The sequence below is a fragment of the Bos taurus genome, chromosome 16 (genome assembly GCF_002263795.3).
Source record: "Bos taurus isolate L1 Dominette 01449 registration number 42190680 breed Hereford chromosome 16, ARS-UCD2.0, whole genome shotgun sequence".
NCBI lineage: Eukaryota > Metazoa > Chordata > Mammalia > Artiodactyla > Bovidae > Bos > Bos taurus.
Window position 1 is genome coordinate 65,474,560 of NC_037343.1, and position 17,077 is coordinate 65,491,636.

General features: G+C 42.8%; 1 protein-coding gene across 3 annotated transcripts in view; it reads left to right on the forward strand.

Moving 5' to 3' along the window:
* The window catches only part of C16H1orf21 (chromosome 16 C1orf21 homolog), a 242,347-nt gene that overhangs the window by 61,217 nt on the left and 164,053 nt on the right, over positions 1 to 17,077 (forward strand). The gene's annotated exons all lie outside the window — the stretch shown is intronic.

Sequence of the window (17,077 nt, forward strand, 5' to 3'; positions counted from 1 at the left end):
GCAACACTTTTTTGCTAGATCTGCCTTTTTCAGAAAGCTAGTGTTTCGTTTTCCTAAAGGAAACAACCCAGGGTAAACAGGGTCCGCCTTTCAGTGTTCTTGTCTTTTCCTTTGTTTGCTGAACCTTTGTTAATATCCTCTTGTGTTCCAAAGCCTTGGCATTTCTTGACATTGCCACCTAGTTTAGTTTTTAATCTCTGAAGAAATCTCAGCCCAAACTGGTTTTTTATTGGGTTATTTGCTCATAACTGCAGTGTTTGACTTGCTCTTCAAGAAATAGCTGTTCGTTTTATGTGTGAAACTTCAGGGATTAAGGGACAGTGAGTGCCAGGTACTCTGCAGTTTTTGTCTACCTAAGTTAGACTTTAAGGAAGCTGCTCTCCTGGTTTCCCCAGAATGTGCTTTTCAATTGCAATTTTGAAAAGTCTCAACTCTGAAAGAGAAGAGAGATTATATTTAATCTTTCTGGCAGTTGGAGAAAGATTGAATTTCTTTTGAAACTTGAAAACAAGAAACAAAGTATTGTATGGATAGAAGGTTAAGATGCATCATGTCAGGACTCCAAGTGCTTTATGCTAAATAATATACCACGAGCAGCAGATCCATGAGGAAAACTCTAAAAGTTGTGTATAGGGTGAGTTTCTTTCATTTTATTTATGCTTGGAAAGACAGTAAGTGGGGAATAACATGTATTTAAAACTTAATACTTATCCAGTCATTGAAGCTGAGAATCAAAGAAAAGACTAGGAATATTTCAAGTTTTGATATATTTGATACACTTCATTCAGTAAGTTATGGTTGAGTAGATTAGAAGCTTTTAGTTTTGTATTGTTGTTTTTCAGTTGCTAAGTCACATCTGACTCATTGTGACCCCATGGACTATAGCATGCCTGGCTTCCCTGTCCTTCACTGTCTCCCAAAGTTTGCTCAAACTCATGTCCACTGAGTCAATGATGCCATCCAACCATCTCATCCTCTGTCACCCCCTTCTCCTCCTGCCTTCATTTTCCCCAGAATCAGGGTCTTTTCCAATGAGCCAGTTCTTTGCATCAGGTGGCCAAAGTATTGGAGCTTCAGCTTCAGCATCAGTCCTTCCAATGAGATAATCTGTTATCAGAGTTGATGTAAATCTAATCAGTAACTACAGTCACAGATACTTAGAGGTCAATTTAATGGTAAGTCCAACAGCAGTGGGCAACATAACCCATGTGAAAGAGACAGGATCTCTCAAAGTGGTCTGGTATCATGGTGTGGTTTCTCTAAATTCCTTAGAATTATGAATTACTGATCCCAAGCAAGTGCAAACTGTCTTCAGATACTTGCATTCTTTGAAGGAATTCAGTTCAGTTCAGTTGCTCAGTCGTGTCCAACTCTTTGAGACCCCATGAATCGCAGCACGCCAGGCCTCCTTGTCCATCACCAACTCCCAGAGTTCACTCAGACTCACGTCCATCGAGTCAGTGATGTCATCCAGCCATCTCATCCTCTGTCGTCCCCTTCTCCTCCTGCCCCAATCCCTCCCAGCATCAGAGTCTTTTCCAATGAGTCAACTCTTCGCATGAGGTGGCCAAAGTACTGGAGTTTCAGCTTTAGCATCATTCCTTCCAAAGAAATCCCAGGGCTGATCTCCTTCAGAATGGACTGGTTGGATCTCCTTAGGGGGTAGTAAATATATTTCTTTCATAAAGGCTATTTTTAGTTAGTTACATCCTTATTTCAAAACAGTCTAGCATCTGAAAGTGGGAATTAGAATTTAATGGAGTGTGATATATTGTGTATGTCTATTATTCTATCCTGTGATCTGAATTTTGAATTCCTCAAAGTTCCATTGTTAAAGAGCATATGAGTATTTGTAGGTTTGCCCCTAAGCTGATGTTTTAAAAGGCCAAGAGAGCCCTCTCCTTGGTGTCAGTGTCATTGTATTGTCTCAAAATTTGGACGGAACAACCTCTAGGTAACATTCAGCCGCAAATATAAGGTGACCTGTCTTGTAATTCCGCTTTTAAATAATATCTGTTAGGCTAGCACTTCTGAAACTTCTACGTGCATAGGAGTCACTGGGGATTTTGTTAGAACTGCACATACTGAGATGCAGGGTGGAGCCTGAGATTCTGTTTTCCTAAAAAGATCCCCAGTGGATCCCAATCCTGTTGGTCCCTAGGTCACATTTTAAGAAACAAAGTCTTAGAAAGTAGCTGTGAGGTGGCCAGCTTCCCTCCCCCACCCCCAAATTGAAAACTTTATTTACTTATTTATATTGAAGTATAGTTGGTTTACAATATTGTGTTAGTGTCAGGTGTATAGCAAAGTGATTTGGTTATATGTATATATTCTTTTTATGCATTCTGCCTATGGTATTTTGTTGGCTCCAGTATTTTCCCTCTTTGGAGAAGGCAATGAAAATACAACTATAAATGGTTACCTTTTGGGATTGCTAATATTGAGATTTACCATAAACTCTTCTTCACAGTGACCACTTAAAGCTCCATGTCGTTCTTGTCCCCATCAGATCTCATACACCTAGAATGACTCCTGACCCATGATGGGCCTTGAATAAATACCCACTGAATGAGGTCATCATTCGATGAATGCATCACATTCCGATTTGGGGATGTTATGAATACTCTTCATTTTGGATTTTCACTGTTGAATTTTCACTAGACCCTGAGAACACATCAAGAAGCTACGTAATTCTTTGATGTGTGGAGTGTGTTTAGTTACTCAAGTTCTCTTTCCCTCTTTTACAGCCTTCTGTCCCCTTTGGCTCTTAACCTTTACAGATTGAAAAAGACTTATTTTATCAACCTTTCCAAAACTCTGAGCCTTTTCATTTTGTTCTGTTTTTTCTGTTTATACATTCATCATGTCATTTGTGTTTTGATCAGTGGAACTAATAATGCTGTTTCATAAATATGACAGTACTATGGTTTGTACATGATGAGGTCAGAGCGTAAGAAACCCTTTATGCTGAGTTTCCAATAAACTTTCTGGTGATAACCAAAAAAAAAGCAGCTATATAATTCTGTGTGTATATGCTGGAGTGTGTGTGTGTGTGTGTGTGTGTGTGTGTGTGTGTATACGTACATTGGAACTTGGTTCTTACTTGCTGTGGGTTGTCAGGTTGACACCTGATCTCTTTTCATAGCTTCCTGCTTAAATTAACTTCCTCTTTTATTAACACAGTTAGGTAATTTCATTATCATAGCTAACAACTTGAAGGCAATATCAGGAGTTTACTTCTGTAATAGAAACTTGATGATCTTCAGAAAGGTTATGATATGTTTATACTTTTTCATAATAAAATATGGGGCTTCCCCGGTGGTTCAGTCAGTAAAGAATCTGCCTGTAATGCAGGAGACTGCCTACAATGCAGGAGACACAGGTTCAGTTCCTGGGTCGGGAAGATGCCCCAGAGAAGGAAATGGTAACCCATTCCAGTATTCTTGCCTGGAAATTCCATGGACAGAGGAGTCTGGCAGGCTACGACTGCATGGGGTTGCAAAGAGTCAGACATGACTGAGTGACTAAACTAACCATCACCACCATAATAAAATATTCCCACTCTTCCCCTTTAGAAATGATAATGATAACACAAGTCCCAAATTTGATATTTTTATGTTAAAGTTCTCCAAGTATCCACTCAGATCCCACCTTCTGCATAGTCTTCCTTGAATACATCCAGGCTTCCTTTGTAACTTGGTTTAATGCTAGCCATATCAACCATCTTATAGTATCACAGTTTTGTACTCATCTATTATTCTCTAACAATCACTCCGTTGGAGACAAATACTTTTATCCAGATGTGCCCAATCTAGTGCTGGCCCACAGCACCAGTAAATGTTGACTGAAAAATTGAATGAATGGTCACAGTGTTTGGAAAGAGAGAGAAGACTAAACCAAGCAGAAACTATCTGGGACAACTTTCTGTAGAGGTGATGATGATCATTTGGTTTAATGTTATCCCTTTCCTTATTGTTATGATAACATTGCTGCCAGTATGTTAGAGTTGTTAAGTACATACTCCACAAGAAAATGGGGTTGCTGTATAAATCAGGAAGCTGCAGATATTTGCAGTGTGTTCTGAATTTCATTCTTACTCATAACCCTAACCTGTTGGGGACACAGAAGTGACTAAAATTGTATCTGTCATCTTGAGAGGAAAGTTGGCACATTCAACAAACACTTACTGAGCAAAGGTAAATAACACTGCTTACCTGCTTTTAAGAAGCTTATGCTCTTGTGCCGTGGAGCCTAACACCAAATAGGCTGTAAAGGGCTCTGTGTTGGAGAAGCAAGCAAAATGCTGCAAGAACCCAAAGGAAAGAGATGGATTCCAGCTGCGGGGCGCAGAGGCCAACTAGTAGAATAGAGATATGTTTTGACATAGATTCCATCTCTCTTGCTTTCTGAAGTGGGATCAATATGGCACAGGCAGTCTGGCCTCTCTGTATCATCCACGGGAACACTGGTTTGGGGGCTCAGTCACCTGAAAGCTGCTGTCCCTGTACTGCATTGCTCAGACTCTTCTGGACTCTCGCATCTGCTCATAGTTCTTTTGTGCCTCTTTGATGGGAATCTTGCCAGCTGTCAGTGTACTTACTTCCCCATCTTCAGTCTGATTTGTTATGGGCTATAACAGATAAAGGGAAAGTGGGATTGCATCAGTTTTGAGCGTCCTGAAGCAATTATGGGAGTGAAGGTTAGTGTAAATCTTCTTTAGGCAGTCATAGCCATGTTTATCATCTAATGGCATGTATACTTCCTGATACGTATTTCCTTATTTATAATGAGACTTATCTTCTAGTCAGTGCTTGGTAATATGGTGGTGGCTTTGCAGACATTGCTTCAAATGTTCAGAGCTACCCTACAAGGTAGATGGTGTTTATATTCATTTTATAGAAGAGGAGACTGACATTTAAAAGGTTAATTAACTTTCCCTGGGTCCCATAGCTGGTAAATGGCAGATCCTATTTGTTTCTTAATCTGTCTGACTCCAAAGCACAGGTTCTTTTCACTGCTCCATCCTGCCTCTGGTGGAGTTGAGTGTCCTGTGCTGGGTGAGGGGAATAGTTGGACTCAAGGAGACTCAAGGATCTGCCCTCATGGAGCTTTGACTGGTGACCAAAGTATGGTGACTCATATGGTTAAGAATTTGCCTGCAGTGCAGGAGACCCACGTTCGGATATCTGGGTTGGGAAGATCCCAGGGGGCAGGGAATGACAACCCACTCCAGTGTTCTTGCCTGGAGAATTCCATGCACAGAGGAGTCAGTGGAGTCACAAATAGTCAAATTCGACTAAGCAACTAATACTTTCACTTTCAAAGTATTTGAAGCCTAGATAACTGATCCCAGCAGAGGAACTATTACTATTTTGTGGTAATTACAGCAGAGTCAAAACCGTATCCATTTACAAATCAGTACGATTGTTCCAGTGGTATTTGTCCTTTTGTCGGTCTTCTGCTAATATTTGCTTCTCTTTGGGAATTTACCCAAAGATTGATAGGGGGAAAGGGTTTGTTACAACCTTCTAATCACTCATTCATCTCTGTTGGTCCCACTGAGCAAAGACACAAAAGGAACCTTCTCTCTAGGAGTTAACACACTGCTGGATCTAGACTATTTGAAGCAATAAAAAGACTATATAGTATGCTCTGCACGTGTACACTGAATAGTAAATGGATATGGTTTTGACTCTGCTGTAATTTGAAACAACTCCAAGTATTCCAGTTTAACATCTTCATTTATTTACACCAACTCTGGCTTTTACAACAGTCTGGCTTGTTGCCAGTTATCACAAGAGATTGGAAATTTCTCATAGCAAAATTAATTTTAATTCATGACTAAATATATGCCATGAAGAGAATTTTAAAAGAATCCAAATTAGACTAATTCAGAATTTAAAGGGCCTTAAAGTTAGTGTCAGGAAACAAAATGATGATAGAATTTCGAAACTTCAGAAAGAGTGAGAAATTAACTCTTGCATAAATGAGTCTGCATCGAATTTAAATAAATAAGAGGCGGGACTTCGCTAGTGGTTCAGTGGTTAAGACTTTGCCTTTCAGTGCAGGAGGTATGAGTTTGATCTATGGTTGGGGAGCTAAGACCCCAGAGGCCTTGTCAAAAAAAAACAAAACTTAAAACAGGAGAAATATTGTAACAGATTCAATAAATGCTTGAAAAATAGTCCACATCAAAAAAAGAAATCTTTAAAAAAGTGTTAAGTAGTATTTGTATTTTTATTAAGTTTCTCTGTTTTAGAGGGGAATTCTATCAAAGAATAAATAAAGTTAAGTATATGTTTGGAAAAAACCCAGGGAGTCTTATTAATAATCATATCTACTTAAACATTATTTGACAGCATTCTCTAGCTGTTGCATTGTGTTGCTTGTTATGAAATACTTCTGTTTCAGTATCTTGATACCTTTTAGGGGAATGTTCACATGATAGACTTTTCCAGGGTCCTCAATTTTTCCTGCCAGCTTAGACCATCTTCATTAGAAGGCTGGATCAGGAAGTGGACTGGGAGTAATTTGTTTCAGTGAATAGCTTGACATTTAAGAAATTCATTACCTTAACAGAATGGGCTATATTTTTTCAACAAATGAGTTGTTCCTGGAGCAAGTGAAGGGCAAGTCAGACTCTTTTAAGGTTTGCCTTAACACTTTTAGGTCAAAGACTACAACACGTGAAGCCTATACCCGTAGAGAATTGATGCCAGTTGTAAAACTGCCTCATTTGGACTGCGGAATACTAAAGAAACTGCACACAGCTTTCCTTGTTTATTTCCCAGCAACTGAATGACTTTCTTTTCTCATCCGAGGGTTTTATAACTGTTTGTTGTGCTCTGTGTAGGTCTAAGATCCCAAAGCTGCTCTAGGATTGTTATAGCCATCTTCTCCACTTTTAAGATTCATGCTACTTGGCAAACATGTGTGGAACACCTTCTGTGTATCAGTCATTGAAGGAGAGATATTTTTCTTTAGTGAATCAGAGTCCCTCATGGATAGTTTGGGAGACCAACATAGCAGGCAGTGCGGACATGGTGTGGAAAGTACAGGAATTGCTGAGAGAGAGAGCATGTGGGCAGAGATCACAGAGGATTCCTAGGAACTGGACACCCCGAGTGGAGTCTAGAGATTGAGTGGACCTTGCAAGAAAAGCAGTCATAAAAACTTTCACATCCTTCCCCTTCTCTTTCCTTTTCCCTTTTCCTCTGGCCGCTGCTAGTCTCCTCCACCCCCACAGCTGCTCAGCCTGTCTGCTTCTTGCACCCCATCTCTCTCCGGCTCTTTCGGCGATCCTTCAGGACTTTTCCACACTGGGACTCCCCAAGCAGCTCTCTCCACAACAGGGAGAGCAGAACGTGCAAGGGAGCAGGAGAGGGCCACGCATTTCCTCTCTTGTGATGCTGGAAGCTGTCACTGCTTTTCTCTAGATGTCTTAGCCACACATTTCATTACAGATCATCTTGGTAGGGTAGCGATAGAAATAGATTGGGGTGGGGGACTGGCAAGCCATGGAGGGAAGTCATTCAGTGTGACCCCCAATCCCAGTGTTCGCTCTGCTCCTTCAAGCGGCTGATACCATTGTCAGGAGAAGCAGGCTCCTTTGTGGGTGTTTACATCCCCAGTAAAGCACAGCTTCAGTAGACATTCAATAGAAATTGAGTTGCCGAGGTGCCAGCAAGAGGTAATAAGGTCAGCGATGCTATAAATGCCATTGAATATGCTCTGATGCCCTTATTGATTTTTTTTTCCTTCACTAAAACCCTATTACTCTCAAGCAGAGGAAATAAAAATGGGGTGACTATCACTTTATCTAAAGGAGCATGCCCCCCTTTTCACCTCTCCAGACGTGCCCAAACCTGGATTCACTTTATTGGCATCTAGAGGTGTGTTGGGAGAAGGCAATGGCACCCCACTCCAGTACTCTTGCCTGGGAAATCCCATGGATGGAGGAGCCTGGTGGGCTACAGTCCATGGGGTTGCAAGGAGTTTGACACGACTGAGCGACTTCACTTTCATTTTTCACTTTGATGCACTGGAGAAGAAATGGCAACCCACTCCAGTGTTCTTGCCTGCAGAATCCCAGGGATGGAGGAGCCGGTGGGCTGCTGTCTATGGGGTTGCACAGAGTCAGACACGACTGACGCGACTTAGCAGCAGCAGCAGAGGTGTGTTGTCAGAGTTTTCTGAATCATATACTGAAGACCCTGGCAGATTGACAGAGCCTAGTCTGTGTGTGAAAGGCTTCACAAATGGTGACGAGGTAATGAGCATCAGTTGTTTTTCTGTCTGTGATGCCAGGAAGGGCCCTGAATTCCATAGCTCTCCATCACTGTTTGACATTGAAGAGGAGTTTCCTTCCTGTCTCCAGCTTGTCTACATTTTCCTTGTCTTTTCTTAAAAAAAAATATATATATATTATTATTTATTTATTTATTTGACTGTACCAGGTCTTAATTGCAGCACATGGGATCTTTGGTTGCATTGTTCAGGGTCTTTCATTGCAGCATGTGGGATCTAGTTCCCTGACCAGGGATCGACCCCAGGTCCTCTTCACTGGGAGCCCAGAGTCTTAACTGCTGGACCACCAGAGAAGTCCCATCATCCTTGTCTTCTTTGTCTTCGTTTTCTCCCCAGAAAATGTTGATGCTTGCATGCCTGCTGTCATCTGAGCATCACTGCTAGAGGTAACATTTTCAACATTGGCACATCACCCTACTCCCGTGACCCAGGAGCACTCACATCACCCATTCTGTTGACCAGACCTCTTGCTTAGGACCTCAGAGCTCTCAGTCAATCAAGGCTTGAATTGGTGTTCTTTGTATGCCACTGTGATGGCATACACTGTGATCTAACCAACTGTCCAAATGCTAGTGGACAGGGCTCCCCCATGGCTAACATACTCTGGTCTTCTTGACAGAATGTTCTTGGTGTCCACCTTCTAGTAACAGGTGGTAGAGTTGGAGGGGAGAAAAGCACCCCTGAGTACTCCTTATTGGATCCAGTGAGTCTAAGATTTTTTACCTTAAGCACACAGCAGAGGCAGGCTTCCCAGATGGCTCACTGGTACAGAACCCACTTGCCAAGGCAGGAGCCCCAGGAGATGTAGATTCTGTCCTTGGGACAAGAAGATGCCCTGGAGAAAGAAATGGCAGCCCACGCCAGTATTCTTGCCTGGGAAATCCCATGGACAGAGGAGTCCGGCAGGCTACAGTCCATGGCGTCGCAGAGAGTCAGACATGACTTAGCAACTAAACAACAGCAACAACACAACACAGGCAGCCATCTGGTGTCGAGAACCTTGGCAGGTTTGGGTCTTCCTGTCCTCGGCCACTGGTGCCATTAAATCCTCCTGATCGTTGCTACTGCCCAGAGACATGTCTTATCGGTGAGCCCGTTTCCTGCACAGCAGACCCAGAGGCCCCAGCCAGGAGTCAGCTAATGTTTAAAAAGGATACAAGTCTGGCTGCTGCATTTCCTGTCTCTTTGGATTGGTGCTCTTTGGCTATTTTGCTGATGTCATTGTACATCTGTTTTTTGGGAGTGAGTGTTAGGAAGGAGAATGGTTAATCTAGCAAAGAACTCATTACACCATGAATGATGAAGGGTAGGCTCCTGTTTTATTCCTGTTTGATTTGTTTGCTTCATTGGGGAAAACAAATGATCATGTCACCCTATGGAGAATTTCGCTTTCTCTTTGACATACAAATAAACAGCCTCCCACGTTTCATTATTTTTGCCACTGCTGGAATTGTTGATTAAAAAAAAAAAAGCCACATTGTTATGCCGCTTTTTTGTATCATGACCTTCACTACTGGATAGGGAAAGGAAACCAACAACATATGTATATTTTTTTTAAGAAATGGAGGATGCTTCACTACAGATGCCTTTATAAATCCAGGTCCATTAAAGCAAGATAGATGAGGTGAAACAGTAGCGAGGAGAGCATGAATCTTCTTTTTCTTGCTGGTAATATATCTCAGAGATGAGGATTCAGTTTTCATTAATTTATTGAAAAAAATTAAAGTATCCCTTTCTCTTCTTCTTGTCTTCATCTAGGAGAACATTCCTGGTAATGGAACTGAAATTCATTTTCTTGATGTTGTGTGTTCAGTCTTTGGCATATAAAACACATGGAGGTGTGGGTTATTAGAGGGTTCTGCTGTGCTGCTGCTGCTAAGTCGCTTCAGTCGTGTCCGACTCTGTGTGACCCCATAGACGGCAGCCCACCAGGCTCCCCCATCCCTGGGATATTAGAGGGTTCTAGATGCTGGCGAACTTGGATTTTCCCAGAACCAAATACTAACTGGCAACTCTGTGGCCTCTATTTCCTAGTAGTGTGTTTGTTTTCTATTTATATTCCTTTGCATATATGCTACGTTACTGCAGTCGTGTCCAACTCTCTGCGACCCTGTGGACGGTAGCCTGCCAGGCTCCTCTGTCCATGGGATTCTCCAGGCAAGAATACTGGAGTGGGTTGCCATGCCCTCCTCCAGGGGATCTTCCCAACCCAGGGATCGAACCCGTGTCTCTTGCGTCTCCTGCATTGGCAGGCGGGTTCTTTACCACTAGTGCCACCTGGGAAGCCCTTCTATTCCTTTATTCTCTGGCTTTTGGAGCCCAACAAAAAGGCTCCTCTGTTTTGTGATATTTCCATTGCTGGCCACTATCAATCTGTGTTCAGCCAACAGTGGGTTTGCAGACCCGTCTCTTGAGGGTGTGTGGATATTTAGCAGTTGAGGGTACAGATTAGGAGGTCTTGACATTCTGTTGCTAGGTTACTGAACCCTGAATTACTGATCCCTCAACACAGTGTTTGTGTTCTACAATTGCTATTTGTGGCTGAAAGCAGCAGCTGTATACATTGGTGGGGGAGGGTGGGGTGGGTTATAGTGAGATAAAATGACTAGTTAGACATAGTCCATCAAAAAATAATTACCGTAAGGAAATATTTGTGGCAAACTAGGAAAAAGAGATTGCTACTCCTCCCTCCTCGCCCTGCAACACTGGAAGAGCTATTTTATTCATGTTCAGGGAGTTTCTGGGCAAGCATTTATAGAAGGCTGTGATGATAACTCAGTCATGAACTAGACCTTGTAATAAACATCAGCGGATACCACTGTGGAAGCTGCAGCCAGCCCTCCTGATCCAGGGGTGGGGACAGGGGATGTCAGTCTTGGGTATATGGTTTTCTTTCTTTCCTTTTTTATTCCTTTTCTGTTAAGTTTTCTCTTCTACTCATACTTTTTTTTTTAATCTTATGGACAAAAGTTTCTATTTAAAAATAACCTTTATTCAGAGAGTAATTTTACCAAATTATGGTGTAATTATCCTATCACCATTTGACCTTTCTAAGCAGCCTCTAATAATCAGAAATTTCAACTGCATTTTTGGCAAAAGTTATTTTTTGTAATTCCCATAATTCTCTCCTCCTATACACTTTTACTTCTTAGCTAACACGTCAAGTAACAAATACTTACTAATCTCCTACTTTGTGTAAATAATTGCATTGGATCAAAGACATGGAAAGCATGACTTTCCTTGAAAAATTTATAAGTGGGCTAGGATACCAAGACAAAAATGCACAAAAGTTAGCAATTTAAAACAGCAGCGCAGGAGATGATCTAAGACCATGTGTGTAATTATGTCTTAAGAGGAGAGGTAAGTGCTGACTTCAGAAGAAAGGGGATCCCAGAGGCCCAGTTACACTAAGATGGAAAGATAAGTGTGGACTCATAGGAACATAGACGGGTGATGAATAGGCCATGTGGATACTTGCTGATGAATTTAGAGCAGAAGATCTGTGTGGCCTGGAGCAAGGTTTCTTAGAGGTGATAAGGCTTGTTCTGGACCTTGAAGGATGGGTAGAATTTGAATAACAGGCGGAGATGAATAACAGGAGGGCTTTCTATCTAAGGTGAGACTATGAGCAGAGGCATTTCGGGTTAGAATATGAAAATATGTTCAGGGGTTAGTAGCTAGAGACTAGACTGGCTAGAGCGATATGCCTGGAGGAAGTTGGATGAAATTGGAGATGTGGACGGAAAGCCTTGATTTCCATGAGGAGTTCAAACTTTCTTCTGGAGGACAACTCCATTCCTTATTTATTGCCTGAGCACATATCCTCAGCTAAGCACTGTTGGAAGCTAGGGATACAGTAGGAAGCAAGAAACACATCATCTGTATCCCCCATGGAGTTTATGCTCTAGACTTATGGGACCAATAGACAGACAGTTAGGAATTAAGACTATTCTGCCCTTTATGACAGCTATGAAGGGGGCTCTTGGGTCTTCTGAGACCTTTGGGCAGTGACAGCTCATGCAAACCAGAGTTTAGCCAGGCAAAGATGAGGAGAGAGAACCTTCTAGGCAGAGGATAGCCAGCACAGAGATGGGGTGACAAGGCCAGCCTTCTGGTCACTGTTTTGAAGAGGGTTTATTGAGTTCCTACTCTGTGTCTAGCCAGGCTTTCGATATAACAGAGGAGACAAATACAGAAGGTGGTTTCTGCCTCAAAGCACTTAGTGTCTATTTAGAGAGAGAGGCCTAAGAAATGCGGAGTAGTTGACTCTACGAGTAAGAGTTTAGGAAAGAGAAAATTGATGGAAAGTGTGAAATGGTATGAAGCTTCTTCCTGGAAAAGTAAAGGCTGAAGCAGAAGTAGAGAGGTGGGCTTGTGAGCAGAGTATTGAAGGAGAAGGGTGGTCTATGAGACCCACCTGAAGTGATGAAGAGGATGTTACCTTGGAGCAATAGGAAGAGGAAACAGTGAGTCAATGCCTCTGGGTCCTAAGGGACCCTGACTTAGTCACCTAAACTCCCAGTCTTCAGTCTTCTCATCTGCAAAGTTCAGAACCTTGACCTCAGTATCTAGCTTGAAAGTCCGGGTATCTCAGGCTTTACCCCAGAGGCATTAATGAGTCTTGGAGGGTTTGGGGCCAGGGGAAGGACTCGATGGAATCAATACGCTAAGAATCTTAATTTGTCTTTATCGTAGAAAACTAATTAATGGATAATTACTAACTTATGAGAAGTACAATTTTTTTTTACTAAAATTTTTAATCATGTTCTCATGTTTTTAAAACTGCCAATAAGACCATCCTAATGTCCATTGGACATGGCTTTTTAAATGTTTCCTTCCTCAGAACAGCAAGTAAGGTGAAGTGCAAATCGCTCAGTCATGTCCGACTCCTTGTGACCCCGTGGACTATACAGTCCATGGGATTCTCTAGGCCAGAAGTGGAGTGGGTAGCCTTTCCCTCCTCCAGGGGATCTTTCCAACCCAGAGATCAAACCCAGGTCTCCCTCATTGCAGGCAGATTCTTTACCAAATGAGCCACAAGGGAAGCCCTTGAGCAGCAAAGACACAAACAAAAACTATGGCCTAGAAAATGCTGATGAATAGTGAAAAGCTGAGTCCAGAACATGGTTTCCAAATACAAATTTAAGTTTGAATTCTAAAAATTCTTTATAATTTTCAGGGAGATCTTGGAATGAGAAAATTGATGTCTTACACACCAGTATTTTTGCCTGGAGAATCCCATGGACACAGGAGCCTGGCGGGCTACAGTCCATAGGGTCCCAAGGAGTTGGACACCACTGAAGCAGCTTAGCGTGCACACACATTTTTGTTGTACCATTCCTGGGGTGGTAATGGCAGTGATGTAATATAGGTGATGTAGGGGTGACATCTCCGCCGACACAGGGATATCAAGCAGCCTACCAGATATGCCTTTGTCATATCCAGGACCAAAGCGCCCTCAGCATGGACCCCTCTAGAGATCCCAGCCTGACCATCCCTAGAGATGACAGCTGAGTAAAGGCCTTGTTAGAATAGAATGTGGTCAGGTTCTAAATGTAGTATTTCTGCCATATCTCTCTCCAGTAGAAGAGTTTATCATCAAGCCATCCATTTAGTTCTTTATTCAGGTGAAGACTTGAAACCTTCATGTGTCAGGCTGGAACCGAAGGTGGATCTCTAGAGAACGTTAGTGCCCAGAGGTGCTAGCTGGGGCAACTGGATGCTGAGCCTTGGTCTCCTGTGGGCAGGCCCCAGTTTGGTGGCTCCTGTGTTGTCTGGTGGAGAAGGCAATGGCACCCCACTCCAGTACTCTTGCCTGGAAAATCCCATGGGTGGAGGAGCCTGGTAGGCTGCAGTCCTTGGGGTCACTAAGAGTCGGACATGACTGAGTGACTTCACTTTCACTTTTCACTTTCATGCATTGGAGAAGGAAATGGCAACCCACTCCAGTGTTCTTGCCTGGAGAATCCCAGGGATGGGGGAGCCTGGTGGGCTGCCGTCTATGGGGTTGCACAGAGTTGGACAGGACTGAAGCGACTTAGCAGCAGCAGTGTTGTCTGGTCCTACTGAGCTTGTAGCTCTGGTGTCTTTTTTTAAGTTCATTTTTCTAGATAAGTGGGAAGGAACATTGTGTTCACTAATTATGCTACTACAAATGGGCTGATTTCAAATAATTTTTAGAGTAGACTGCAAATTTTGGTACCATTTGCAAGGTCATCATAGCTTGTAACCTGTAACCCTAGATGTTCCTTTATTAAGGAACGTTTCAGTGACTGAAGATGAGCGTCAAGGGTAGGGAAGAGCTCCTTGTCCTCTCTTTACGTGTTTGTGTCTCAAACCCCACTAAACACCACTGAAATGATGGTAGGTGCATGGGTAGACCCCCCAGTGCAGAGTCAGGAGCCAGAGAATAGCATCCGCTGGTACATCAGGGAGCAGTGGCTATTTCTCCCATGACATTGTCCTCCTGGGTCTCTTCTCTCAGCTTCTTACCTTTTGTTTTAAGTAGATGATCACGCGGAATGTAATTTTTGGCCAAGCTCTACACAATCGATGAAGTTCCCAACGTCTTGTGCCTTTCTTGAGAGCAGCATGAGAACTGAAGTGCTTTTGTTTTTTTGTTGTTGTTTGTTTGTTTGTTAACTCAGTAGGTTAGAGGGGCATTGATTTGTGCTTCCTGAAATGGTATTTATACTTTCAATTTGTTTGGCCCTCTGAGAACATCTTCCGTAAATAGTTCTTTGTCATGAAAAACTCAGCAGAGATTTAAATTACAGCAAAAGCAAAAACAAACCTTTGATTTTTCAGATGGTTGAGTTTTAGAAGCGCTGCTCAACATCTTTGGATTCTAATTGACAGTCAGGAAATGCACATCAAGGTCTGGCTGACTTATCCATTTTGGAATCTCCGGTCCCTAGTGAAATGTTGAGAACTAAACAAGTTACCAAAAAAAAAAAAAAAAAAGATTGTTGAAATAAATAAGCGGCCCAATTTTCTGGGACAGATTAGGGACAACTGTGGGTGTGAGTGCTTAGTCACTCAGTCATGTCTGACTCTTTGCAACCCCATGGACTATAGCCCACCAGGCCCCTCTGTCCTTGGGGATTCTCCAGACAAGAATACTGGAGTGGGTTGCCATGCCCTCCTCCCAACCCAGGAATCGAACTGAGGTCTCCTGCTTTGCAGAAGGAGTCTTTACCGGCTGGGCTACCAGCAAAGCCCAGGGACAACTATACAAATGCCAAATGCTTCCAGAATTCCATTCTACTAGTAAGTGTTACATATAACTCTCTGTCTTTTTAGGGATCAGATACTGAACATAATTTTAAGTGGCCTATAATAGCTCAGATGAACACTTTTAACTGTAGCTATTGGCGATGTATGCTAAAGAGGTCACTGTCCATGCAGGTGACCTAGGATGTGGGGTGGAGGAGAGCTCCCTCCCTTAAAAGTCCCCCATGTCTCTTTGTGAAAAGAAGTTTCCAAGAGAATTCATCTGCTCAGCATCTATTGCATCCTACTGTGTACCTGACCTGTGCTGGAAGGAATATAGAGAGGAATAATTAGGACATGGGCGTGACCTTGGAAGCCTGTCTGGTAAAGGAGAGAGGCACATAAACATGTAAGAGGGGAAGATGTGAGCGGCAGTCATCCAGCTGTGACCAAACTCACTGACCTTCAGCTTGTCTGCACACAGCGGCCTCTGCCTTCAGAGCCCTGGGACGTCCCCACGGGGGCTGGCCTGCCCACCCCCAGCGCTGCAGAGACGCGGGCACTGCTGCAGTGAGGCCATGAGTCTCTCCTGCTGCAGAGCTGCTGTCTCTTGGTCTCCATCTGCATTCCGTCTGCCTGCTTTGGTTTTGTTCCTAAGAAGAGCTAAGCTGCCACAGTCGACCTCTCATCCCTCTTCTGTCCCTTCTTTCTGGTCTCTTTTGCCCCTGCCCCTTTCTTCGCAAAGTTCGTCACCGTCACAGCCGTGATGATGGTCGTGAGAGTGGCAGTAACGTCACGTAATGATGACTTGCTGACTGCCAGGTGCTGTGCTATGCTGGTTACGTATATCGTCTCATCTACTCCCTCAAAATTCATGTGGTCTTATCCATCCCATAAATGAGATCTCAAGGCCCTCTGAAGTCAATAACTTGCCCAAAGCCACCCAACTCCTTTCCTTTACAAAATGACAAGATCACCAGAGGTGATCTTTGCATCATCAGAATTTTTATTCTGTATGTGTAAGAGAGAAATTGAGCCCTTCACCAACAAAGAGTTTTTATCTATTTGCCTTCTCTAGGTTTTCAGGGCATTTCCAGAAATGGAGCTGTTCTGGATAGAACTTGAAGGTTCTAGCAGGCAGCCAAAGCTTTCTCTTAGGGACACTCATTTCAGTGAATAGCCGTCTGCCCAGCAGGAAAGTGATGGATTTACTCAATCACTAGATCATTGCTGGCTTCTCCTCAGACCTAGGATTGTGTGGCCTGAGGCAAAGCACAAGGAAAGAGATCTTAGGCCAGAGTTTATAGTGGTCTCTGATAGATGGGTTCACTTATTGTGGCAGGGAGGGAAAAGGAAAGAGGTTGCTGTGGGAGGAAAGAGGAATGTGCCTTTAGATTTTGAGAGAAATACTTTTTCCATTTCTAGCATTCAGATCTTATCAAAGTATTGCTACACTACATTGCTGAAAGTTTTTATAGTTCTGAGGATATGAAACATACACATACTCAAATATTAGAACCAAAATCCACAAGTGAAATATCAGCTGGCTTTTTTATTT